Source organism: Struthio camelus, chromosome 1 (genome assembly GCF_040807025.1).
Source record: "Struthio camelus isolate bStrCam1 chromosome 1, bStrCam1.hap1, whole genome shotgun sequence".
Lineage (NCBI taxonomy): Eukaryota > Metazoa > Chordata > Aves > Struthioniformes > Struthionidae > Struthio > Struthio camelus.
The window spans coordinates 204106620-204132303 of NC_090942.1; the positions used below are offsets into that span (position 1 = coordinate 204106620).

General features: G+C 41.0%; 1 protein-coding gene across 13 annotated transcripts in view; it reads right to left on the bottom strand.

Moving 5' to 3' along the window:
• ZMYM2 (zinc finger MYM-type containing 2) overlaps nucleotides 1-15176 on the bottom strand; it is a 91321-nt gene extending 76145 nt beyond the window's left edge. For 7 of the 13 annotated variants that reach the window (XM_068930285.1, XM_009686597.2, XM_009686594.2 and 4 more), the window contains exons 1-2: nucleotides 15021-15176; nucleotides 13916-13973 (exon numbers count right to left, since the gene is read on the bottom strand). The gene's annotated coding sequence lies outside the window, so the exon portion shown is untranslated. Of the gene's footprint in view, nucleotides 1-13915; nucleotides 13974-14158; nucleotides 14545-14778 lie in introns of those variants that run through there. The other 6 variants (XM_068930286.1, XM_068930279.1, XM_068930278.1 and 3 more) reach the window with 4 other exon arrangements.
• Between the last annotated feature and the right edge of the window lie 10508 nt (nucleotides 15177-25684).

Sequence of the window (25684 nt, forward strand, 5' to 3'; positions counted from 1 at the left end):
TTAATTCTTTAGTTCTCACCCTTCCTCGTGATAGAAATTTGTATTTATCATTTGACTTTTCCTAAGTCTGATTATCAAAAAATCAGTCTCTTGTAAAGACTCTTTGTATGTAACTACCAAGAAGTCATTTCTCTAGGTTAATAGTGTAATTTCTTGCTACAACTCAGGTCTGTTACATTCCCTACAAAACCAGGTGCAATTTAAATACCATGGCTTTCTGGCGTATGAACCCCCGTGGCTGACCGAATGCACAGTTCACCCCCAAACACAAAGTAAAAACATACCAATTAAAGCCACCTTTAAGTGGCTGTTTCACTCTACAACTGAAGGCAGTTTAATAGCCCAGCTACACTCACCCAAAGAGGTTGAAAATGCTAGAAAATACCAAAAAGTAATCAAACATTTTTAGAAGGTTGCAATTTACATCAGCTTTAAACTAAATCTGAATGCTGCTACTGCAGTCTCAGTTATATAGGGAATAACACACATTGTATGTATGGACAGACACCAACCTATGTGGTAGAATCCTGTTAGGAACAATGAATTTGTAGGGCCCTCCTGGGACATCACACACACAATTCAGCTAGTGCAGGTAATTGCACAATAAAAACCTGTTTGTTAAACATTCTTACTACATACATTCAGCATTTGTGTTTTCTCCTTTCATCCTTCCTGAGGGATATCTAGTTATCAACCTTAACATTTTATGCAAGGATACACTTCAGATACGTGGCTGCGCTGATTTACCATAACCTCTGTATCACAGCCAGCAACGAAAACTTTAACCCTTCTAAAGGGCCACCTGCTTATTAGGTCCACAGTCTCTCAAGAGAGAAGATGGGGCAACCCTGTCCTTTCTTCTAAGCCCCTTAAGGGAGAATGTGGCAGGCAAGGAGACCAGGTACTTAATTCTCAAAAGCATTAGCTTATACTAACACCAGGGGCAAGGGAAAAACGTTAAAACAGAATCTCACCTTGGCTAATTTCACTCCTGTAAATCCTAAATTTCCACCGCCTTTGACTCCTCTCTCCAAGATCTAATTTCTCAACGTGATACAGTAGTGTGATTGCGTTTCCATAACAAATATTCATGACCTTTCTCCCTGAATTAGTGTCTAATCCCTAACAGTATTCCAGGTCTCATCTGCTGATCAAGCTATGTTTCTCTACGTATTTCTGCATTACTGATATTACCTAAGACAATTTTTTGCACCCACATCACCATTTAGTTGCACTAAATGTAGTAGCTGTAGCACTAGAAGTAGCACAGCTGTTTCTGCAACCACACACAGAAGTAAAGTCGATCCAGCTGACACAGCCCTTCCTTCAGGAGTCCTTTACAGCCAGATCAGCGCCCCAAACCACATTCACTGTGCAGGAAAACAACTAGCTGTTCCACAGCTTTGAACTTCAGTGCAGAGATCCTTGTGGAAGGGATATTTACGACAGGCTGATAGCCAGAGAGGAACTGCACCACTCTCACAGCAATTCACATGTGAAAAATGGTTTTATTCCAAAACACATGTGCTAATTGACAAGGAAGCTGGAAGCATACCAGTGCAACAAGATCGACTGAGTATTAGCACGTATGTATATCCACCGATCGCATTAATTATCAGTAGGGTATCTGAAACACGTAAAACTTTAGGCAAGCCTAGCATGCTAAGGTAAGGCCATGATGACAAATATAGCCACTAACTGGCTTTGTACACAAATCATGCTAGTGAGTTCAACATAAGTGCTTGTATACTTAAAGCTGAACACAAGTATTCACAACAAACAATACTTTTTCTTTAAATATTATACATAATACTCGTAACTCTTAACAAAGAGCCTGAAAAAACACTAATCAATGTATTTATACTGCTGCTTTTCAGAATACAGGTAAAAACTTTCAGTAATAGGAGACTTAAGCTTAGGTTCATAAATCTAATCTGTTGATTGTCTAAGTATCATCATTAGAAAAGCATGAGATCCCATTACTTCAGCCCAGAGATGCCACTGAAGCCTAAAACTCAATAAAGCATTACTGCTTCAACCTCTAAAACATTTACTACTCTGACAGCCATCTCACAACAGAGACATTGATGGGAATCCAGATTCCCAAGTTTTTAGTTACCTTAAAGTTCTTAGCACACGTGAGCATTTAAGGTAAAATGCAAAAACTTAACAGTATTTCCATGGAAGATCTGGATTTTTAACATTTTAGAAACAAGATCATGCAGAAAATACTTTCCGATGCCATTTATGACTACGATAAAAGAAAAGCAACAACTCTGGAAGTAATAACAACTAAGTGGTAGACACTTGCTTTCCATTCATAAATGGCAGGGAATACTATCCTATGCCATAATACTACTGTTAGTCTTAATGAAAGGTTTTTTCAAACCTTCATGGCAAATGAGATGATAGGTCACTTATTATGATTTTTGCAGTTTTCTCCTCTATCATTTGGTTTAGAAGAACTTATTTTCAGCAAGTTGTAATTTGCTTCAGATTTCATTCTTTCCATAGGACTTTCAAAAGATTGATATGGACTGAAGATATTAACTTACTAAAATTCATTATATAACGTAATACCCAAAACAGCAAAAAGAAAGCAAGCATTGTGTAGTAAAAAAAACAAAGCAGTGGAGTCAATAAGTTTTGGTTTTATTCAAAAGAGAAACTATTTACACACAAACTAAAGATCACTGAAGAGTGAGAGGTAGGGAAGCAGAGACTTCAATATATCCTAAGCATCTGAGCTGTACTGTAGCTATCAACGTTATGTGTGAATGCCAACGTCCAGTTTCCAACAGACAATTCCAAGTACATTTGAATAGCTTTATTTAACACAGCCTCTTCCTTTGGTGGTCCCACTCAACCAGTGTGTTAAGAATTTCTCCCTATCCGCATGAACAGATTAAAAATTCAGAATCACTCTTGAATTTGAGTCTATTCAGGGTGAATTTTGAACACGAGTCTATCCACACCTACCACATAACGTTTTCAAGATTACTCATGAGGGAATAAGCAGCAACTGGCTTAGCTATTCACAGCAAATGCAAATCATAGCGTTTACTACGTAAAACGTTTAAGACGGCCATATTGATATGTATTCCCTTTCATATACACACTTTCAAAATATTTCATGGATGTCTAATCACGAAGAGGTGCTGATCAGCAAGAACCAAGAACCACTTCTAGCCTTAAGAGCCATAACGTGTGATGTGGTAAACTGTAAATTCTCTCTCTCTCTACTACTCAAGCAGCAACATGCTGCTTGAATATCCACTTTATTACAAAGTGAAGAGAATGATGGAATAAGACCAAAAAAACCCAAAGACCCACAGAAGAAATTATATCCAAATGCTTATCTATTAGTTACAACCAAATGCATGTAGGTAACATTAGACTGCAGCAACAGACTTGGAAGATTACCTAAACAGAAAGGCAGCATTATACTAACACAGAAGAGAAACGCTGTGCTAAAGATACGAAAATAGGAAAAGGATAAGTAAAACACTGGAAAAGGAAAATAAAGAAATGAGTAGAAAGGGGCTTTAATATAGCATGCAAAGATGACAAACTATTAATTACATTATTTTTAAAAATTAAGATATGTCAAAAAGGAGTAGGAAGAAAATACACATTGACTGGCTAGAGCAGAAACAGACCTGAGAATAGTAACATTATTTATACGTCCACACTGGACAACAGAATTAATCAAGCCACTGATGACTAAGTATCAGTGGGTCACAGTGCACATTTCAAAAACACACTTTATGCTTATTCCATGGGGACTAATAAAGATTAATTCCAAACTCAGATCTGTGACGTCCATAGCTTTTGCTAACATTTGAGAGATTAAACTGAGATGGTGATACATAACATGTGTCATAATACCCTTTAAAAACAGCATTTAAGTGTTCCAGGTTCTAGGAACTAGAATTGGAAGTATTCAATTCACTTAGCAACAAATGTACTACAGTATACTTTGTAAATTTCAAAGTAGTATGGTCACAAATAAGAAAAGGCTCTATAACTAAGCAAATAATCTATTTCTCTATTTTTCATGAGAGGTAATTGCATCAGGTATATCTTTCGATACAACTTACTAAAATTATAGTACCTATACTGTTCAGTAAGCACCTAATACATAAAAATAGCATGCTATCTTTCAAATTCGTAAAGTTACAAGAAACTAGGGGGAGCTTATAACGTGTAACCCAAAGTTCAAAAACCAACTACACACAGAAAAGAAGAAAAGAAATCTCAAATGGGAGAGAATGGTATCTACTAGTTCTATATAACCTGCAGACCTGCATGTCCAGAAACAGATCAATTTATTGGCTAGAGGAGTAATATTGATTCTATTAAGAAGTTAGTTCTTCCTGTAAAATATAATTTGATTTCAAAAAAATCAGTATATCTAAGTTAACTTTAACAAAGCCTTTAAACAATGTTTTGTGCATTTACATTTCCATATATAATTTCACATTTTATCCAAATTGCACAATTTTTTTCTAACACAAAATTAAGAATGCAAGTGTCCAAGTTAACTGACAGTTAAGGTACAACAGATCTATAGAGAACATCTTATTGGTCACTAAATGATATTAGACAGCCTAAACACTGCAAGTTTAATTAGAATCATGAAATTCCTGAGGTTGAACGGGATCTCTGGAAGTCATCTTATCAAATTCCATCCCAGCCCAGAGCAGTGACAAATCAGAAATGAGATCCATCTTTAGAGTCAAGTCAGGTTGCTAGTGTCATATCCAACAGTTCTGAGTATCTACAAGGATGCAAATTCCTCAGCCTCTCTGGGCACCCTCTTTCAGTGGTGCATGATTATCCTATGAAATTTTTTTCCTCATCTATACATGCAGAATTTCCCTTGCCGGAACTTGTGCCTGCTTCCTGCCATCCTATCAGTATGCACCTCTGAGAAGCGCCTGGCTCCATCTTCTCTATACCCTCCCATTAAGTAGTTGAAGACCACAATAACATCTCCCCTTAGCCTTTTCTTCTTGAGATTGAGTAAACCCAACCCCTGCAGCCTCTCCCTGCTTGTTATGAGCCCCAGCCTTCTAAGCACCCTGGCGGCCCGCTGCTGGACTCATTCCAGTATGTAAATGTCTGCTGTACGGGGGAGAGACCAACACTAAACTGGGACAAAGTATTCTACATATGGCCTTACAAGTGCCAAACATGGGAGAACAATCACCTCCCTCAAGCTGCTGGCTACAGTCTTAATTCAGCCCAGCAGGCTGCTCACATTCATCCATGCAAGGTGCATTACTAACTCATGTTCAACTTACTGTCCACCAGGACTCTCAGGTCCTTTTCTGCAAAGTTGCTTTCTATCCAGTCAGTGCCCAGTACTGCTGCCATCAAATTTACAACCAAAGACACTTTAATAGTTGTCAACAAGGATATACAATTTTATTCTTCATTTGTACTTTTGTTTAAGGTATTTTGGTTTTAAACTGGCAGGCAATCTACCTCCACATATGTCACTTCTCATGAAACAAGTAACTCGGCACGGATAGCTGATAACCATCATGCCTAATGGCACACGCAGTTTCTCAGTGCCTCACTTCACAAATCTTTTCTGTTATTATTTTTTAAAACTTGTGTGTGTGTGTGTGCGCGTGTGTGTGTGTGCGCGCGCACGCGCTTAGAAAGGGATGAAAAACTACCATGCCACATAGTTTGTAAACTAACAAGATGTTTGTGCATGGTTACTTTAAAAGCTTATAGGAAAATGGACTACCATCAGCTAGTAGAGTAGTCTCGATCACATTTTTTTCATTGCTGAGAAATACCCAAATTCAGGCTAACAGGTACAAGGCCAAGTACAGACAAGCTTCTTCAACACAGTTTGCCTTTGATGACTACTATTCAACACATCTAGTAATTCAAAACAAGAAAAACAGAATGTAAGAGAGCATTTGTATACTTTGCTAGTTGGAGAGAATCCCAGGTAGGACTACAAGCAAACAGAACTCATGGAGTCATAGAATAACAAAAGAAAGAAAATTATACTCATACCATTAACAAAATGATACAGAGAAAGAAGGGAAAAAATAGAAAGCAAACAAACAAACAAAAGCTGAAGTTCTATGTTGAAGTGAGGTCGACAGGAAATTGGATCCACTGCAAGAATGGATATGGTCAGCATGGCAGGTATGACAGATTTTCACAGCTGAACTCCCTGGCTGGTAATATATTACATTATGCAATCAAGACTCCAGTTTACGAAATCCAAGAATTCAGCTAGTTTTAAAAAGTAAAAGGTAGCTTTATTTTATTTTATCACATACACAAGGCATGTTCTATTTGCTAAGGCTGCAGTCCCACAATAACAACATACAACCAGATTAGGACAGGACAACTGTGGTGCCTCATGTTGCCTTGCCTTGCCTCAGTATGACTCTCTCTTCCTTTCTCCCACTTAAACCAAGTGCTTATGTGATCTAACAGCCAGTTAGTCAACACAGCTAAAGTGGCAGAAAGCTAAAGTTTAAAAAAAAATAAAATAAAAAACCATGCAACACTTGCACAACTCCCCCAGAAAAGAAAAAAAAAAAATTGTGTTGATTCATGAAGTTAATCCGACACCTCCCCACCCCCAAAAAAATAGAGAAGGCCAGCACTAGTACAAACGAGAAAAGAAGATAATGATAGCCCTGATTTAGGTGGGTTTAAAAGGTCATGCAACCAAGCATATATGCTTATTTGAACCAACCCCTTGAAAAACATAATTATATAGCATTTTTCTCTAAGCTAGCATTTTGTTCAAATCTGTAACTGCAGAACACAAAGTATATTCCAATCCTGCTAAAGACCCAATATACTTTGTTAATGGTGAGCTTTTCAAATCCTCTTTAAACTCTTGCCTAAAAAGAAGAAAGTGATGCCTCAATAAGTTATTCCAACTGCTAGTTATCCTAATTGCTTAAAGGCTACACGCTATTCCCTCTGACTTTATATTGCTTAAGCAAGAATCAGTAGACATAAATTAAGTCTTTAACATAAAGGGGGGGGAAAAAACCCACCCAATTACTTAACGCATCCTTCTTGTGTTCATAGTCTCTCACAGATAAAGTCACACTGTAATCTAGTCAAATTGAGGAAAAGGTTGGGTTTCTGAAATCTGCTAATATAAAACATGTTTTCTCAAGCCATTCTCATATGTCTTCTCTGAACTCTTCAGTTATTTTTAATTATTAAAAAATGATGGATTTAAGTTGATTCATAATTGTTGTACCATACACACTATTAGTCACACCATCTCAGCATTCCTATTTGGTAATTCCTTGGATACAAGTGTACATAGAAGGCCAAAGGGGGTGACGACAGCAACATTCTCAGGTTATAGTCAACATTTGCATCCTGTTTAAAAAAAAAAAAAAGCTTCCCTTTATTGCACTCTCCAATTTCTGCCACTTCCAAACTGCTTTTTTTTGGTTGTATTTAATATAGAAAACCTCTTATCTTACTTGTCTAGACAATGCTTGGCTAATTTAATGAGGTACCATATACTAAAACAAAATCTCACCTTCTGAAAGAAGATTTTTCCAAAAATCCCAAGGGATATATTAGCTAATAACAACTTAAAGCATGCCCATTAACTGTCAATCTATTCTTTCAGCTTAGTAAAATCTATTAAATGTATATTGCTTGGTATATTATTCATCAGTTATTGCTCAAATAAAATTCTGTGCAATCATTTCAGGTGGAACAGAACACTAGGTCTTCTTATCCTTTCCACAAAAAAAAAAAAAAAAAAACAAACAGGCCTAAAAAACAGGGATCATACACCCATATATTACATCTCTCATCACAGGCTCCTAGGAGCCCAAGTCACAGACCAGATTATGCTAGCCATTGTACAAACACAGAATAAGACTGTCTGTTCAAAAAGCAAACCACCTAAACATAAGGGAGAACAGATGGAGAGAGACAAAAAGGAGAATACAAGGAAACAGCACCACCATAAACAACGGTTAGAACTGGATCTTGTTTTAAGGATGGGATGTTTGGGTGCCAGGACAGAGGGAAGAAGGTGATTTTGTTTTTAGGAGATTTTGTTTCCTAAAGTTCGCTTCTTCTGCATTACTAGGCTGTAATTGCCTTAAAGGGTGTACACAGGGAATTTTTCCAAGTATGAGGAGAATTGTAGGAGAATGAACTAAAGTGTTTAACTGCCCACAACATCAGCCTCCTAAATGGCACTTAGGATCTCATTAACAAGAAATGATAGATAAATCCCTTTGTAGTTAAGCCCCACCTTTAAATTAAAGGCAGGTAATTTGTTATTTTATGACAATAAAAGTTTAAGATACAGAGACCAGACTGTCAAAGCAGAAGGCTAGCAAAACACTTTCTCAGGGCTCTGAATCCAAATCAGTGGAACAGAATTGTATTTATTAAAACCAAGAAGAAAAAGTGTTACCACAAGATACAGAGATTAAAGACAAGATATGAGATTCAGTTATGTGAAACAATTCAGATAAAGCTTACTACATGGGGAAAAAAAATATGCAATTTGTTAGCAGAGTAGGGAGCTTTGTTTCTAAAACAATGGCTAGATTAAAGGCTTGATGCAGAGACCTGATGGCAACACTGTCCACAAGTGACAGACAGCATGAACGCTCTTCTTTTTGGGGGGAGGAAGGATTGCCTTCACAATATTAGCCTGAGCTAAAGGTCAGACATCCACAAAGAGATGTCGGAAGCACACGCTGAGATTTATCTGGCATAGAAGGCAGCAACTCTGGAATAGAGAGATCTGAAGGTCATCTATACAGAGATGATAGTCGAGTTCATAAATGAGATTAGTGAAGTAAGTTATAGAGAAATTTTATGGAGTACTAGAGGCAAATGCCAAACTGGAGAGGTCTTGCAATGATCTGAAGAAAAGGAAGTACAGTAAGAAGTAACATTTTCCCCAAGCTTAAACTTTAAAAAACAAACAAACAAACAAAAAAAAACCAGTTGCATCATGAGTGGTCTTTTGTTTTAAGTTCAGTATGGTTATACTGCGCATGGAAAAAGCTAAAGGACAACAAGAGGCTAATATGTATTATGCTGCCAACAAAAAGTCTGCAGGGGAAAAAAAATAGGTCCATGTTTCTAAGAGTGATTGGTGACTGTGCACCACAATAGGACCAATCCAAAAAAACCTGTCTATGGTCCCTTTAAGGGATCTCAGAGCGGACTTCTAGGAGGTCAGCATTCATTTTTGACAAGCTCAAAAATCTCACTTACAAGCTAGAAGTAGATTTGTTGGGTTAGCATCATCCTTTCAATGGGCACTAACATGCCACCATAACCATAGTGTGAACGTGCATTGAAAAAGTACAAGTTAAATTACCTTTTGCACACAAATCTAGTTTAGTTTTTGATTTTGTTTGAAGAAAACCATCAAATATAGCAACATAAAGACAAATTAAAACTATATTCTATAAAAACTTCCCTTGTCCATTATGCCACCAGTTATAGTCAATTTGACCTTTTCCTTCCCATGCCATCTTTCAAAACCATAAAAACTGAGGAAACTGCATGTAGAAACCTGTATGAACTCTTCCACAATACCACTGTCCTCTCTTAATGACCTGCTGTCTTTGTAGCCTCCCCACGAGCTAGACTGGTGAGCTACGGAGCAAGTATTTAATCAGTTATTGTCCTGTGAATTAAGAGAGCGCACAATTATGTCTACTGCTATTTTACATAATCTATTAAATAGAGGAAAAGGTGGAATTAAGATGACATCCTGCTTAACATGTGCCAGTAAACATTAAAATGAAAACTCCAATGAACAGGGCCTACGCCTTGACAGATTTCTGTACAGCACTAGGTACACAAATGTAGAGATTATGGCTTTTGGATGTTACAGCAATATAAACCAAAGCATTCCGATACTCTTAAGAGTTAGGGTAAAAAGCTTATGGACCATATTGCACAGTTATGTACTGAGTGCATACTTAGCTTATTTCAAGCAAAATAAGCTTGATTTTTTTTTTTTTTTGTTACTGATATTCATTATGGCTGGGGAGAGCTCCCCAAACAGTCAATTAAGCATCACTGGTAATGCCTAAATACATTTCAAGTGAGGACTAGAGCTAGGCAGTTTCAAGGTATGAACGCTCGTTTCCGAATCCCCTGTCTCAGGGAAGAACCCCGGCAACCCCCATTAGATTATTCTGTTTGTAGCTGATGGTGGCAGAGCCAGAGAAGAACGCTATGGCAAGGGTAGCTCCAAAACAGCTAGGGACCACAAAAAGGAGAAACAGAGCGTTTAAGCGTTAGAGCAAACATACATAGAGTAAATAACCTTCAATCACAGAAGAATTTCAGAAATTCATGGGCAGCAATCATGCCACTACACAGACTCTCATTTGACCACAGACTGAAAAATCTTTTTTCATTTTCTGTATGTTGGATTAGTAAAATTTGAATTCATTGTCTGTATTATAAACATTAATTGAAATAACTTTGTCCCGAGAGCATACTGGAATAAGTAAACTACAGTAATCACAACATGTCTAATCCATGGAGCACTCAGTGGACAATTATGATCTAACAAGGCTATAACGGACAGTCAATGATTGGCTTAAGCCTCGAAGCACACCAGAAATGTTTAATTTTAGTTGATCCCATCTAACGTATGGATGAGAACATCCCCAGTTACAGGTGTACAATTTTTTGTGAATCCCATTAAATTCTAGTGGCACAGAATTTCATGGGTTAATAATGTTTTGCCTTGAAAGTTTATTGTTTCTGGCAGCTTTAAACTGCCAAAAATCTAATAAAGGCCACGGAAGTTGTGTTTAAATCTATATAGTCTACATATGTCTATAGTTCTCTGAAGAGAACATACCACTGTATTCCTAGAGTCTCACACTACTCCCTTTTAAGATTTCTCTCAGAAATACAACAGACTCTGACAAAACCCACAAATTTTGGTCCAAAATGAAGAATTTTGATACTATGATCTAAACTCAGCAGATCATTCATATACCAAGGTAACTTCTACTGCCAGCAATATTTCTCAGTAACATGTAAGAGAGACTACAAGCATGGAAGAGAAGATAAGTTTTCTCCAAAATCTAATCCCTCAGAAACCCAGATATCTTCCTGGAGCATACGCCTACCAGGACTACATCACAAAAAGCACAAAATTAAGCTTAATGTTAGAAGAAGTTCAAAAAAAAAAAAAGCTTTCAATTCTTGAGATAAACCAACTAAACTAACTTGAATTTTAGTAGGCAACAAAATCTGTACTGCATACAGGGTTTTAAGGGCATCATGCAGCAAACATTATCTCAAACTGTTCAAAAGGGGCAGCTTACTAGTCCAGTCTTTTCAAGTCTTCTGAATTTCAAATCTTAATCCTCTTTCACAGGTAGGCGCAGTTCATTGCTATTTGTGATGTACGGTTCTTTTGGAACAAAATAACTGTTCTCCATGAACAGCGGATTTTCCATTAGTAATAATACCTTATATAACATCTTCACAAAACTTTTCATTCTGCTCTTGTTGCCGAGTATATTAATTGGTTGCCAACTGCCACACACGCAGATGGAACTTCAATAATTCTCTATTTAATGCTTGAAACCAAAATGAAAGTGACTGTAACAATGTGAGACTGTTCATGACAGTACTAGACAAAAAATAAGAGATAAGGAAAGAAAGCCAACAGAAATCTGAAGCGAGTTACATCACTTTTGGTCCCATAGCCCTCCACACACTTGCACAAGCTCTGCAGAAGACAGAGCAACCCACTTTCATTTTTTCACTAGCATTTATACGTTCTAGTTGATGCAAATCTCTCTTAGCATATTATTCCAAAGCAACAGTAAAACGCAATCAGGTAGCTGGAGTGAAAGAGGATTACTATCAATAATGTAAATCAAAGTTAGCAGATACTTTAAGACCGTCTTTTATAAAAAGAAAACTGATTTGCTCCAAATATAATGTTCCATCATCACCTTTATTTCACGAATCATCAGAACTGAGAAGTTTGGTTCCTAGAGATGACCATGCAGCAGTAGGCACACATTCCCTCATGGAACTGTGCAGCCTATCATGTGTCATAGGATACACTTTTTCCCTCAAGCCACATGTGGAAAGGAAGGCTGTATGACTACTACCACCACAGTTGGTGGAGGATGATGTACAAAAAACATGTATAGTTCACAAACCAGTTGGCAACTACTCAACTAGGTTTACTAAATCTTAGCCATACAGCTGCCCTTGGTGATATTCTCAACTTCTCATAAGCAGCCACACAGAGTTGCAATAATTTTTTCACATCAGCACACAACAGAGTGAGATCTTTTCTCACTCCTTTCCATCACAGCAACCTTCCTCTTTCCAAAGTGTTATTTGCCTTGGTCACTGCTACTAGAGAAATAACTTTTTTTTTTAATGATACTTCTTACTGTTTAAAAAAAAAAAAAAAAAAAGAGAGAACAGCTGTTAGGCTAGAATGTATAATGAGCCAGAAGTAAAATTAGTTGGTAGCCTTACATCCAAGACACAATAAAATATAAGAAGTTACAATCAAATTTTTAAAAAATATAGTAGTAAGTCAAAGATTAGAACAGATCATTTTATTAATGACAACAAGCTATACAAATTCTATCAACCTCATGAAAGGCATGTAATTTTAGAAGTTTAGAATACAAATCTCATGCCTCTCCTCCTAAGCAGTGGTGTTATGCAGAGAATAACTTATTCTGTATATATGTAAGCCACCAAAAAGCAGCAAAAGTTGCAAGCTATGTAAGTTTGGAAAATCTATTATGTGGAACGTTGGTGGGGGGAGAACAATTTCAAGATGCAAGTGGTTGAGAAAATTACAAAAACCTCAATTCCTCTACCCAAGTCAAGAACCTAGAGTGCAAAGTACGCGTTCCTTTTTTGTTTTGTTCTGTGTGCTGCACGTTTATTAACCAGATCTCTCAGGGCTATCTAAGCTTTTTTCAGCGGCCTCTAGTGACGAGAGCTTGCAGACAACAATCACATCCAAACTGACGAGCTCCTAAAACGTCTATACACACCGTGTTACTTTCACCTTCACTGCGCTACTTCTTAATTTTGGAATCCTTGTTTTCCACTATGTGCAGCAAAGAACATTATTAAAGGGGCACAACCCAGCATCAAATTACTCTCCAGTCCTATACAGAGAGACTGGAAATTAGCTGACCTAAAGCCCAACAGAGAACACAATCTGCTTTGAAAAACCCATAGAGATGAAAAACCGAAAAGGATCGCTACTAAAAAGCTGTGGGTTTCCCTAGTGACCTCCAGCGTTTTGAGGAAGGGGCAAAGCAGATGCCTCGGAAGTACTGCCAAGGCACACAGAAAGGCAAAGGCACCCAACAAAATCGCCCAAGCAAACCCACAATTATAAAGAACTGGTCCAAGTGCACAAAGGCCAGAGTACGCTCCACAAATTGCTGGGCTATTTTAAACCTCCCATTCCCCTTCTTAGCTTCAACATACATGGAATACAAAATTGGAGAAAGAGGGAAAAAAAATAAAGATGGCTAAAGCCGTCTCGTTATGGATTTTAATGTACGCTCTAGAACTCTAGAGGGCACCCGAAATATGCCCTCCCCCTCCCTCCTGAGCCGGGTAACGTGAGCAGCAGCAGCAGCCCGTCGTCTGCTTGCCGGAGTTGGTATTGCAGGAGCGATGTCTGCAGCAGCAGCGCCCACCCCGAGGAGGAGCCGCCTCACAGCCATTACTGGGGCTTCGCCCCAGGGCGGCAGCTGCTGGACCCAGGAATTTCCCCACCCAGCCTTGGAGGCCCCTCCTTTTACCCCAGCCCCCGAAGACTAAGGAGCGTGGGGGTGTCAAGCCATCCCTGAGCAGGTCTAGTTGAGGCAGGAACAGACACATAAATAGCACTCACAATAGAGCTCCCTCTCCTTGTTGGTCTCTGCCAAGGCTGCACCAAACTGGGCTGGAGCCTAAGGGAAAGACATGGGGGTTACACGGGGCACCGAGGAGCCAGCAGCGCCCCCAAGCAGGATTCCCTTCGCCTGGCCAGGGCAGGTACCGCCTGCATCACCCACCACTTCCCTTTAATCCTAAGCCTTAACAAAACAAACAAACAAACAAACGAATAATAAATACAAAATAAGAAATAAATTACCCTCCCGGGTGGGTTGCGGGGTACTCCTCAAGCTTACCCGCTCCAAGGAGCGGTTACCCGGAGCCGCCCGGGGCGCAGCTGCGAAGGCAGCGGTGGCTCCCAGGGCGGGGAGGAAATATTATCTGCTAACTTGCCGAAAGCAGCCCTGAACCGGCGCCCCGGGGAGCGCGGGGGGCCCGGACCCCTCAGCGGCGCCGCCGCGGCGCCCGGCGGCCGCCTCGGCCTCCCGCACGCGCCCACAGCAGTTGCCCCTGGTCTCGGGTTTGCCCCCCTGCAGTCGGCCAGCAGCACTGCCGCCTCCTGTCCGCCATTAGAGAGAGACCCAGCCAAACAATACGGGAGGGGAGCAGCGCCGGCAGCAGGATCCGCGGAGCGCAGCGCCGGGCAGGGGAGGGGAGGGAGGCACCCGCGCAGGGGGGGGGGGGAGCGGGGGGCGGCGAGGGAGGTGGGTGGAAGGGGGAGAAAGGCACCGGGGCAGAACAACAGCCGCGGGCCCGGCGGGGAAAGGAGGCAGGGAGTTAAAATAGGAGGCGCTAAAACAGACCCGGCCCTCCCCCCAAATGCCCCAGCCCCCCCTCAGCACTGCCCCCGAACGCCCCCGATTTACCCCCGCCGCCCACCTCCGGGCTGGGATGATTATCCGCGGGGCTGGCCCCGGTGTTGCCCGACGCCCCCTGCGCCGCCGTCGCCACCGCCAGAGGTGGCGGCGCGGCAGCGACGACACAGCGGGGTACTTAGCCCGGGTAGCTCTGAGGCACGGCGGCTGCTCTCCCATCCCCGCCCCGGGGGCAGCTCTGCGCCTCCAGCTAGCCGCCCGCCAGCCCGCCCCCGAGGGCGCAAGCACCCCGCACCCCCACCTTACCCGGCTCCCCGCCGCTCTCCGGCACGGAACCCCCCCCCCGCGGGGGACGCACGGACTCCGCGTTACTCCTCCAGTGCCTCAACTCTAACTCGGTCCAGTCCCAGGCTAAGCGCAGCTGCTAGCGAAGGGGGAGGAGGAACAGGGCCAACCGAGCTTGGGGAAGATCCGCCTCCCTGCCCCACCATTGGCTCCTCCAGAGGGCGGGCTTTCGCGCTCGGCTAGCTCATTGGGTGGGCTGCCCATCCATCGGAGCTGCCCGCAGCCGGTTGACCCTATAAACTGTCAATCTTCCTCCTAGCCATGCCTGGAGTTCTTACCACTTTGATCCATCAGGTTTGAGAAACCCGAATCGTTGCCCACCAGCTCTGTAGCCGGGTCTAAGGGCTGCGAGGCTGCGCTCGGGCGCCCAGTACAGCTGCTTGACGGCAGCAACTTGCAGAAGTTTGCACTGCTGCCGTGCTAGCCTAGCTATGCTCCTCCAGCCATCTGCCGGGGAGGAGATTGTACTACCCATCCCAGCCTTGCGCTTAGTCCCTATGGACACAACAGCCCCAGCCGTGGGGCATGGGCTGATCTCTCCCTCTTGCCTCCCCCCGCCGCCCCATCGCCGAGAAGTAGGGCTGGGAGGACCCATCCATAGCTCTCTGAAGGTCCCGCCCCACTCCTCCCCCAGCAGGGCTGTGAACCTGGGGCCATTTCCATGAGGGACAGAGTGTGAATAATGGCAGCACTCCCACACAGGAAAGCGAGAGAGCGCACGTATCCCAGGGAGAGAGCTTCCCCCACACACCTACAGCCTGCCCCTCTGAGGAGAGCCTCCTCGCCGCCCTCGCTCTGGACGCCCTCCTGCCCCCACCCACTGTGGGGGAAGGGAGCCATGTCAGCCGCCGACATGGCTCCTGGAGGAGCTGCTGGTGGTGGTGGTGGTAGCAGTGGTGACGTCCTCCATTTTGTCGGAAGCCGCTGCGGGGAGCTTGGGACCAATTCAAACCAACGTGAGGCGCAGCAGGGCGTCCATTTGAGGCGCCTCTGCCCCGCTCCCTGCGGGAAGAGGAGCAGGGCGCCCCTGGCAGTGCCGCGGGCTGGGGAGGAGTGCTCCGAGCGGCGAGGGGAGCGAGGCGCCGGGAGCCAAGCTCTGCGCCCGCCCTCCACCAAAATGGAGGATGCGCACTCGCCTTGCGCGGCTGCGTCCCCTCGCTCTGGCCATGGCACTCACGCCTGCTTCCTCGAGGACCTAGGAAGCTCAGCCTGCCCTCTTGCTAGCTAAAGCCGCTCTGCCCCATTTATTCACCCTCCTCTGCCCAGAAGAGGGAGAAAGAGAGAGCAAGTACCGCCCTGTCTTCTCTAGCCGGTACCAATTCATGTCAACCACGCGGTGCGGTGTCCCCTGGAGAGCGCCTTTTGCATGTGTAAGGAGCAGGGTCCAAGCCGCTGGCGCCATTTCCATGCCGCTGCTGGGAGCCTCCCACACAGTGCTGGCCACCCCCGTGGGATCAGCCGGGGTAATCTGCGGGGGGGCATTGCTCTGAGTCGGAGCAGAACTCACTGAAGGGCTGGCTTCTTCCTCTACCACCCTTGATGAGTTTGGTTGGCAGTTTTCATGTGTGGGAGACACCAGAAATTTTGTATCTTCTATTGTCACAACAATACATCTCATTGCTTCCTCACAGCCCCACCCTGAGACACAGACTTCAGTCAACAGCTCAAGACAAACACTTCTGCCACATGCTATTACTGGATGTTGTTGATGGGACTTTATGATTTTTTTCACACCCTCCTAGCTGCGTGAGGAAGCTTAGCGGTGTTGGGGGGACAGAGTTACCTCGTGGCTGTGGCAGCGTATGGAGCAGTGCTCGTGCGGCCGTTGCTCATGCCTGAGAGAAAGCAGCGAGGTGGTGGTGGAACAGCTCTACCACAACGCTTACAAAGGAAGAAAATGTTAATGAAAGTAATCCTAACCCATTTTGAAGGTCTCTTCCAATTTGCCCTAGAGATTTATAAGTTTTGTTCTACAATATAACAGTGTCCTGCTAACTAAATTGATGGTAAGCAGACAACTGTGCAAATTACAACATTAAATATTATATATTCTATCAGGTCAGCTGGTTCTTGACCATTTCCTTTATTAGCTTGAATGTCTTCCAGGTTGATAAACGTCAAGGCGATTTTAGGTCATCCTCCACATTCTACATATTTTTCTACCTTTCCAGTTAACATGTCTCAGGAAAATATCTTTGTTCTTGAATAGTGCTTATAGGTAAACATTTAAGTTCCGGTGAAGTTCAGCAGAAAATTCAAGAAGACTTAAGCAGCTGGTTTTGAGAGCTTTGATTAACAGAAGTGGATTGTAGAAAATGACTGCTTGTCTGAATTAGAGCATGTTGGTGAAACCTATAATTCTTACTTAGTCATTCAAAAAAAAACCAAAAACCACGGAGCACCTTGCTTTTACCACTGCCCTAGCAATAGACATTACCTAACTGCTACGCAGGACTGTTAAATAGCAACGTAGACTCTTTTTCATTCACATTTTAGAACGTATAGTTTGAACAGATGTGTTAATGCTTACCTTGCAATGTTGGAACTATACTGAAATGTAGTTTTATATGAAATGCTGTAATCCTAGTTAACTCTAGTCCGTCTATAGACGCATAACCCTATTCTTGAATTCATATATTCAAGCACAGACAAAAATAATGGATTACACCACATATTTTTCAATTAACTTTTCAACTGTCAGCAGTAGAAAGTGAGGGAAATAGTAAGTTCTTCTTCATCTGTAAAATTTGATTTTTTTTTTAAATGATCCAAATCGATCGATAATTCTGTTTCATGGTTTGAAAGAGCTAACATTAGCCTAAACATGAAGTAGTGAAATCCTCTTCATGAACTCCACAGGCCTGAAACTGATGTATTTATAATCTCCACACCACTACTTTCATAGACAGGCCTGATGTCAGCAACTTCACTATGCGAGTTCTAACTTACTGCCTGGCAGTAGATAAATTCAATAAAGCTGAACCAACAGAATGATCAAAGATGTACATGAAGAGTGACACCTTTCTATGTGTTATGGAGTAAAATTGTGTCCAAAAGCAGTCAACAGAATTTGAAAAGAGAAGGAGTAATTTGATATTTGATAAATTTTAGAGAATTTATGTTTTAGCAAGGATCTTGAGGACACCACCAAACCAGCCTTAGAATGACGCATAGTAAATTGTAGGATTGGAATGTTCATAACTTAAAGATACCTCCTGCTATCATCGATATTTATCTGTGACAAAGAGTAGTGGAATTTGTTCCAGACTTAGAAGTAAGCATATTCCATTTACTGAAGAACTCTTTTTCTCAGCCTGAACACTGGTTAGGTTTCTGTCAGTATAACTGAAAGTAGAATCTTTTGCAGTGTCTAGAGCTGTGACTTCTGAAGAATGAGGAGGAAATTCTTGAACAAGATGTCTTTCAGTACTTTATATATGTGACATTTGGAAAGTAGTGCTTCATGACACTCTTTAAAAAAACACCATTTATTACAACTGATTTGAAGGCTGGCTTGGAAAAATTTATGTTTGGCATGCGAATAAAACATATGTTTATCAAAATGTCTGTTTCTACCACATGTGGAAGTGAAAAGAGAGTCTAATCCTTTGTAAAATATGTGACCCCCAAATTTCTGTCTATTATGTCATTGCTGACTTCTGTCCTGTCCTTCTCCACAATCCTTTTTCTCTCTGCCTTATACAGTTTTATTTATCCTCTTTCTTTTCCCTATGTTTTCCTCTTCAATTTCTGCCAACGTTTCTCTTTCTTTTGCTATCCTTTACCTCATTTGTCTGCCTCAATGTAGCCTCGATCCTCCTTGACATTTTTGTTCTCCGTTAGGGAGAAGGAAGATATGGAAAAAGTTTATTTGTCTGTGGAACATGTACGACTGTCTCTTTGTCATATTTGTATGGACATGGCATAATGGACTTCTGGTCTGCTACTTGGTTTCCCAACACAACTTCAAGAAATAGTAGTGGAAGGAAAAAACATGAAAATAGAACCTTAGGATTTTAAACACCTGTGGTCAGTAACACCCTCATCAGTTTGTTTTATTCTATAATATTCCCTCTCTTGGTTTTCTCATTGTTGAATTTCATTAGGCATTTCAGCTGTTCTTTAAACTAGAGCTCTCAAGGAAAAGGGACCATACGCGCGTATATGTTTGTATAGTACGTAACAGACCCCATACTATACAGAATTGAAAAAAATTGCTTTCTGCAAAACATTACCTGTGGTTTTCATTATGGTTTTTGAGCTACATCTACTTTTCATAATATTTATAAACAAATCAATATGTATCTAAAAATAAATTGCATGCAGCTGTTTAATTTGCAGCTATCTTATTTAACCAAAAGTGATCTTTCCAAGGCTGAAATAATGAGACTATATACACTGTACAATGGGTAGTATAAGATTACTGTTCATTGCATAGTATAATATGCCTTGAAATGACCTTTATGCCACATTCCATATTTCGATTTTGAAAAAGTAAGAACAAGTAGTGCTCTACACCAGGCAACCTCTCCTTAGAAGACGTTCTAACACAGTAAAGTCTAAGATTATAATACTTATCCAATAAAGTGTTATTCTTAAATCACTTTTAGTGAGTTTTACAATAATCACAATTATTTTTACTTGTATAGAATTTATTATTATTTTTTAAACATTTGAGGGATTTAGTGGTATAAATTTCCTGTCTTTATGGAGAAGAAATGACAGTGCAAAACGGAATAGAGGACCTTAAGATTGGAAGAGACTTCCTAGGTCAGCGTCCAGTTCCTTGCTATTACAGGAAACTATGTCATATAATCCCTTCTAGAAACTTTTCAAGCTCCATCTTAATGGTAGTTTGATATGTTTACTCCCTACTCCTGTTGCAAATCTGTTCCAGAACTTCACTGTTCTGGTGGTTAGAAACCTTCTTCTCATTTCTAGACTACATTTTTTCAAGAACCCTTTTGTTTGTGTACTAGTATTTGTTCTTTGGCTTAAACAGCTCTTCTCCCTCCCTGGTGTTTACCCCCGATATATTTATAGCCGGTAGTCATATTCCCTTTCAGCCTTCCTTTTGCTATACTAAACAAGGATCTTTTAGTCTCTTCTTGCACAACAAATCTTCATTCCCCTGATCATTCTCTTCCAATTTGCCCTGGAGATTTAGAAGTTTTGTTCTGATCATTCTGCTAGTCTTTATCTCCATTTCTCCCAGTCTGAGTTCATCTCTCGAATATGGGTTCAAATGCCTATAATATTCAGTTTTAAATCAAAGCAGAACATTGTATAGTACATTAATATTTCTGTATCTCCAGGAAATACCACAATCTTAGGTGTGCACTTGCTTTTTTGCACAGTTACATTAGATAACCACCATCAATTCTGGTAGTACCTGTGTTGTTTTCTACCCCAGTCATTTATTGGGAAGTTCCTAGTTAAAAAACAGAATTTTTGTTGGCCACCAGGTGTATGGCTTTGCATTTTGTATTATGGCAGTTTGTTTAGTCTACGTTAGCACAACCCTCAAGGTCATTCATTGCTTTTCCAGATGATGTCCCACTGCAGCTCTGTGTTGATGATGCCACCTAGCTTGCGAAACCAGCCCATGCAATAAGTGTTTTTTTGTCTTCTTTGCCAAATGTAAGATCAATCCCAAGAACAACTCCTGAAGAAATCTACCAACAGACTCCCTCCAGTCTGACACTCTCCTCCTCCGTACTACCTGCTGCCACTTCTCTCATCTTACTCTGGCAAATATCATCTTATCCCTATGCTTCTTGATATGTAGCAGAACTTTTCTTGCTGGTCAGTCCTTCTTTCCCTGAAGGCTCTCTTATTCTCATTTACCTTTTTGAGGTAGTTATTCATATAGGTATATCAGATAATGCCTCTTTCTGGTTTTTCCTACTAGCTTAGCGTGCAGTTTTGTGCCTGCCCCTTGAAAGAACAGCAAAGCGTATTCATTCCAAACTCCTGACCTCCTCAGTCCAGTTGACTTGATTAACTAGATCCCTTAGTTTACCAAAATTTGCCTTACTGAAATCACACAGACCAGTTTACGTACAGACCTGCTTTTGTTTACTTTCCATTCCATTTAGACTGAATCAACTAATAATTCAAGATCATCTTCTACAACTAGCTATTCTATACTATCCTCAAGTACAAATGTAAGTCTAAAATAGCATCTTTTAATGTTGGTTAAGTGACATTTTGCTGAGAAAAGCTGCCAGCTGTATCTGGGGCCCCGCCAGTAACATTAGTAACATTTGTTCTCCAATCTACTAAACTAAGCAAGAAAAAAAAAAAAAGACCTAAATAGCTTTTTGCCAGCTTAGTGAGTTGAAGTGACTTACGTGTCAGACAGGTACCACAGTCCCCACAAAGACAGCGTACAGGACCAAGCAGCCTTAAGAAGGAAGAAGTGGAAGAAGATACTCCATTGCAGGAAGAGGGAGTTGCATGAACCTAGCCTCTCACATTACGGTAACCTAACTTTGGAGCAGCATCTTTATATGTATGTATGCATGTTTATAAAGAAACCTCCTTATTCTTTCTAAATCCAATTTATTTCAGGGTTTTCATTAATGGATCTCAGAAACTATTTCATCACAAGCAGTGAAGCAAACACTAGATTTGGTAAATCAAACCTTACTTAACAGGATCTTTTTATTCACAGGGTGAAGATCTCTTCCTGTGGTGTCTGTAAGAACAGTGTTGAAAGAGAAGGCTTCAGGATACAGGAACCTTCAAGTCTATTTCTTTCCATTAAATCTGGCATAAGGTTTTCCTTCATTTTCCTAGTATTTGTCATACAAAGGAGCTTGAATGAGATCAGGCTTGATAAGGTTTAGGGTATGGTTTCATGACTGGCTTAACCCGCTGTAAAATAAAGCTGCTGCCAGAAGCAGTGGTCCTGTAGCCTCCTCCATCACTGGCTATGCATTTCTGTCACCTTTCTTATGCTGACGTGAGTATTCATGTGGCTAAAAATTGGCCAATTTTCCACCGGATCAACAAGTTCATCTAGCTGAATGTGCAATCACATGAGTGATAGCTCCAGAAAAGGAGGTGTAGTGGGAAGCACAGGGGAACAATACATATGCCGTTTGTGAAAGTGCACCACCATCCTACATAAATCGAGGTGGTGCTATATATATATATACACATACATATATATATATATATATGTAAAGCAATTAGCAGTGCTCAGGGAGAAAATCTGCAAAAATATGAAATTATGAAGCAAATTCTATTTCATAAGGCTTAAAATTGGTCAGCTTTTTAACGATCCTCGAAGAAATTTCTGGTAGGAAATTCAATTTAAAAATTAAATTGTTAAAAGTCATCAAAATATTTCTGTGCTACAAATAATTTTGACAGTATTTTGATACGTATTTCATAGAAAAAAAATGGAAAATCAATAATTTTTGCGCACCTTTTTATTTCCAAAGCAAGGCCATTTTTCTTCAGTTTCACTCAAAGTGTCTCAGCCTGTTCTGGCAGTGAACAAAGTTGCTTTTTTTGGCAACTTGTTCTTTCCTTTTGGATGAGGAGTGTGCCATGGTCATCAGTGCCTTCTAACTAGATTAATGTATTGCTGTTTTATAATCCTAAAAGGCCATTTGTAAAAATGAGCCAGGACAGGACTCATCCAAGAGATTTACTCTACGGTCTTTCCACCAGGGCTTCACTGAGCTGAAAAGAGGATGAGAGGATATGCTAAGCAACAGTGTCGATCACTTGCCGTGAGTCTCAAAACTGTGTCACACAGGGCCTTACAAATGGGACAGATCCACCTCTGTTTTGCACAAACACAATATTGTGTGATGAGATCCTCTTAAGAGTCCTTACTAATCTCACCTTTTCTTCCTTTAGAACGACTATTAAAATGAGGCTTTTGCTTTTGTCCAGGAAGCTAAAATTCTTATTCTCTTTAAATATCTATTGTTACTATTGCAGCCTCTTTCTTATATTTGCAAAGTTTTTCCTTCCTTGTTTGTTGCATTACCCACTCCCTGATCCCCCCCCCCCCTTCAGTCCCCTCACTAAATTCTGAATTTATTGCAGTCTTCTCTTTACTTTAGTGGTCCTCCAAGGCTCCACCCTTCTCTTTAACACCTCTTAAGGTGCCTTCCCTCCACTGTTTTACTCTTACTCTAAAAATGTTATCCTCTTTCACAAACATTTTTTCATTTTATTCCAAAGCATTTTTATGTTCTTAATTATAAATTTATATATATTATACATGAAAAAAAGTAATTAAGCGGTGGTAAGTTTGCAAAGTCAAATGCTTAAAGGCTAAGAAATGTAACACTCCCTACATGCCCAGGCATCTTAAGTTCAGCCTGGTTCTATAACGCCAGCTGTGAAAAATCACAGCCAATTCCTGAAATGGCTTTTGGGAACCACCTCCCATACTCTCCACTCCCAGTAGCTGCTCTCTCCTATCCTGGAGTCACACTGCCTGTGGAGTCACAGTGTCTACGTTCAGCTCGGCAAACAGCTTCTTCTCCCACTTTGTTAAGTCATGCTGAATCAGACGTAGAAATCCCCTCCCTGTGCTCCCACCTTTAGACCTGCTCCTATTCTTTCCACCCCTTGAACCAGTTATTTACTGGCAATGCGCTTTCAAGCATGTGTGTTATGTCATACTCCCTAATTACAGGAACACTCCTTTTCCATATGGCCTCTGTCTCATTCAGCAGAGGTGAGTGACACTCATGAATGCCCTTCAACATTTTGTTTTATTCTCATATTAGAGCATATGGTTCATGCTTGATTTAAGAAACACTTTTGCATGCTCTAAATATTTTACCTGTGACCCTTATCACTGGCAGAGTAGAGCTTCACAAACATTAATCCGTTTATCCCCATTTTAAACATAAAGAAAAATTACATTAGTGTCAAAAATGTGTGCTAGTTTTGTGTGCCTGGCTTGGATGTCTACTTTTGTCAATGATATAGCGTTTATTATTATACTTTATTTGAAATCACATCTGTCCTCAACTTTGCTTGCAACTGAGATGTCTCAGAGCATGAGATTGTGGACCTGGGAAATAAAGAGTGCCCAAATCTCATCACCTATCCCAGATCTGAATTAAATGAGTTGCAGCACCAAATCAGTTTTCAGTGAAAAAAACAAGGGTAGGATCCAATTCTTCAGGAGACATTCTGCTGTCCAGAACACATGACCCATTTTTCCTTCTTGACATCTTCTACCTCAGTCACTGCACCGTCCAGCTTTTGTACTAGATGAGGAAAAGTTTGCACAAACAATGGGCTACTTCATGACTTCATACCGTGAACACTATGTGTCCTGTGTACTGAAGGAAGGAATGGTCCTGTGGTAAAATTACTATGTGATCTCATAAATAAAAGGCTGTATCGTAGCATATATATTCCAGGAGTTTGAATTAAGTTTTTAGAAGCTGCTTAAGTTCTAGTATTCTCTGTTTTGGGGGGTGTTCCTATTTCTGTAATCCTAACAGTTTCCAAATTACTTTTAGGACGTAATTTCTGGAAAAGCAATCCAGAAAAACAACCATCAGAAATTCTATCTTATAGAAGCAAACTGACGTCCCTGGGACTCCTCCGAAAAGTTCAGAACTTGGGAGTTCATAGAACAGATTTTGCTAATGTGAACTAACAACAGCAGAAAGCGGGTAGAAAACTATCATGTCTGAATTCTGTACAGCCTAACAACTGCAGAGAGATAAACGAATATTTTATGTTGTCTGTTTGCTAACAGAAGAGCTAACTCAGGAATCCTGGATCCTAATCTGCGTTCAAAATAAGCCTTTTCTTCTCCGTCACTGCCTGCCCTGTAGCCTGTGTCTCATTTTGAGTCTTCCCTTTGCTCGCATATGTTCTGACTTCCAATACTGTGTGTCCTGGGACATCTGAGGCTTACATCCTAGGCCCTTATCTCTTTGAATCCTCGTTCCAGCTCCTGTCCTTTCCATGTTTCAGTAATCATTTAAACCCCTTAAGGTGTAGCTTCTCATATTTCTGTATTCCAGCACAGCTTCCCTGCTCTCAGCTCTTGTCAATACAGCAATCCGTTCAGGAACAATTACAAAGTTTGTGCCTCAGACTGGAGCATTGCCAATATGGATGGAATCTTCTAAGAATTTATTGATGGCAAGTTACCTTGTGCAAACAGAGAATTTTCAGGCTTACAGGAAAACGTAAAGAAACATAAAAGCAGTTCTAGAAGTCAAACCAAAGGTCTGTTTAGCCCAGGATCCCGTTTCTGGCAGTGGCCATGGTGGATGTCCAGAGAAGAGCAGAAGACAGCTAGAGAGTGAAACTTCCCCAGAATATTCCGTCAGCCTCCAGCTTAGAACTTTGGCTAGGTTAATGGATAGACATCAAGGAGAAAGGTGGGAAACAACAGGTTGCAAAAACTACCATGGCTCATAGTTGTGAAATATGTAGGTTTCAGGGTTTCTTTGGAATGAACTGGAGATATTAATGGACTACTATGGGCCTTCCTGCTAGGCTTTTGAATAATTTAGTTACGCACGTGTAATGTTTTAAAGATTCAGGATTTCAAGATGCCTAGCATTGACCATACTGTCAAAACGACCCCCACCTCTCAAAAGTCACAGCTGTTGCTAGAGAAT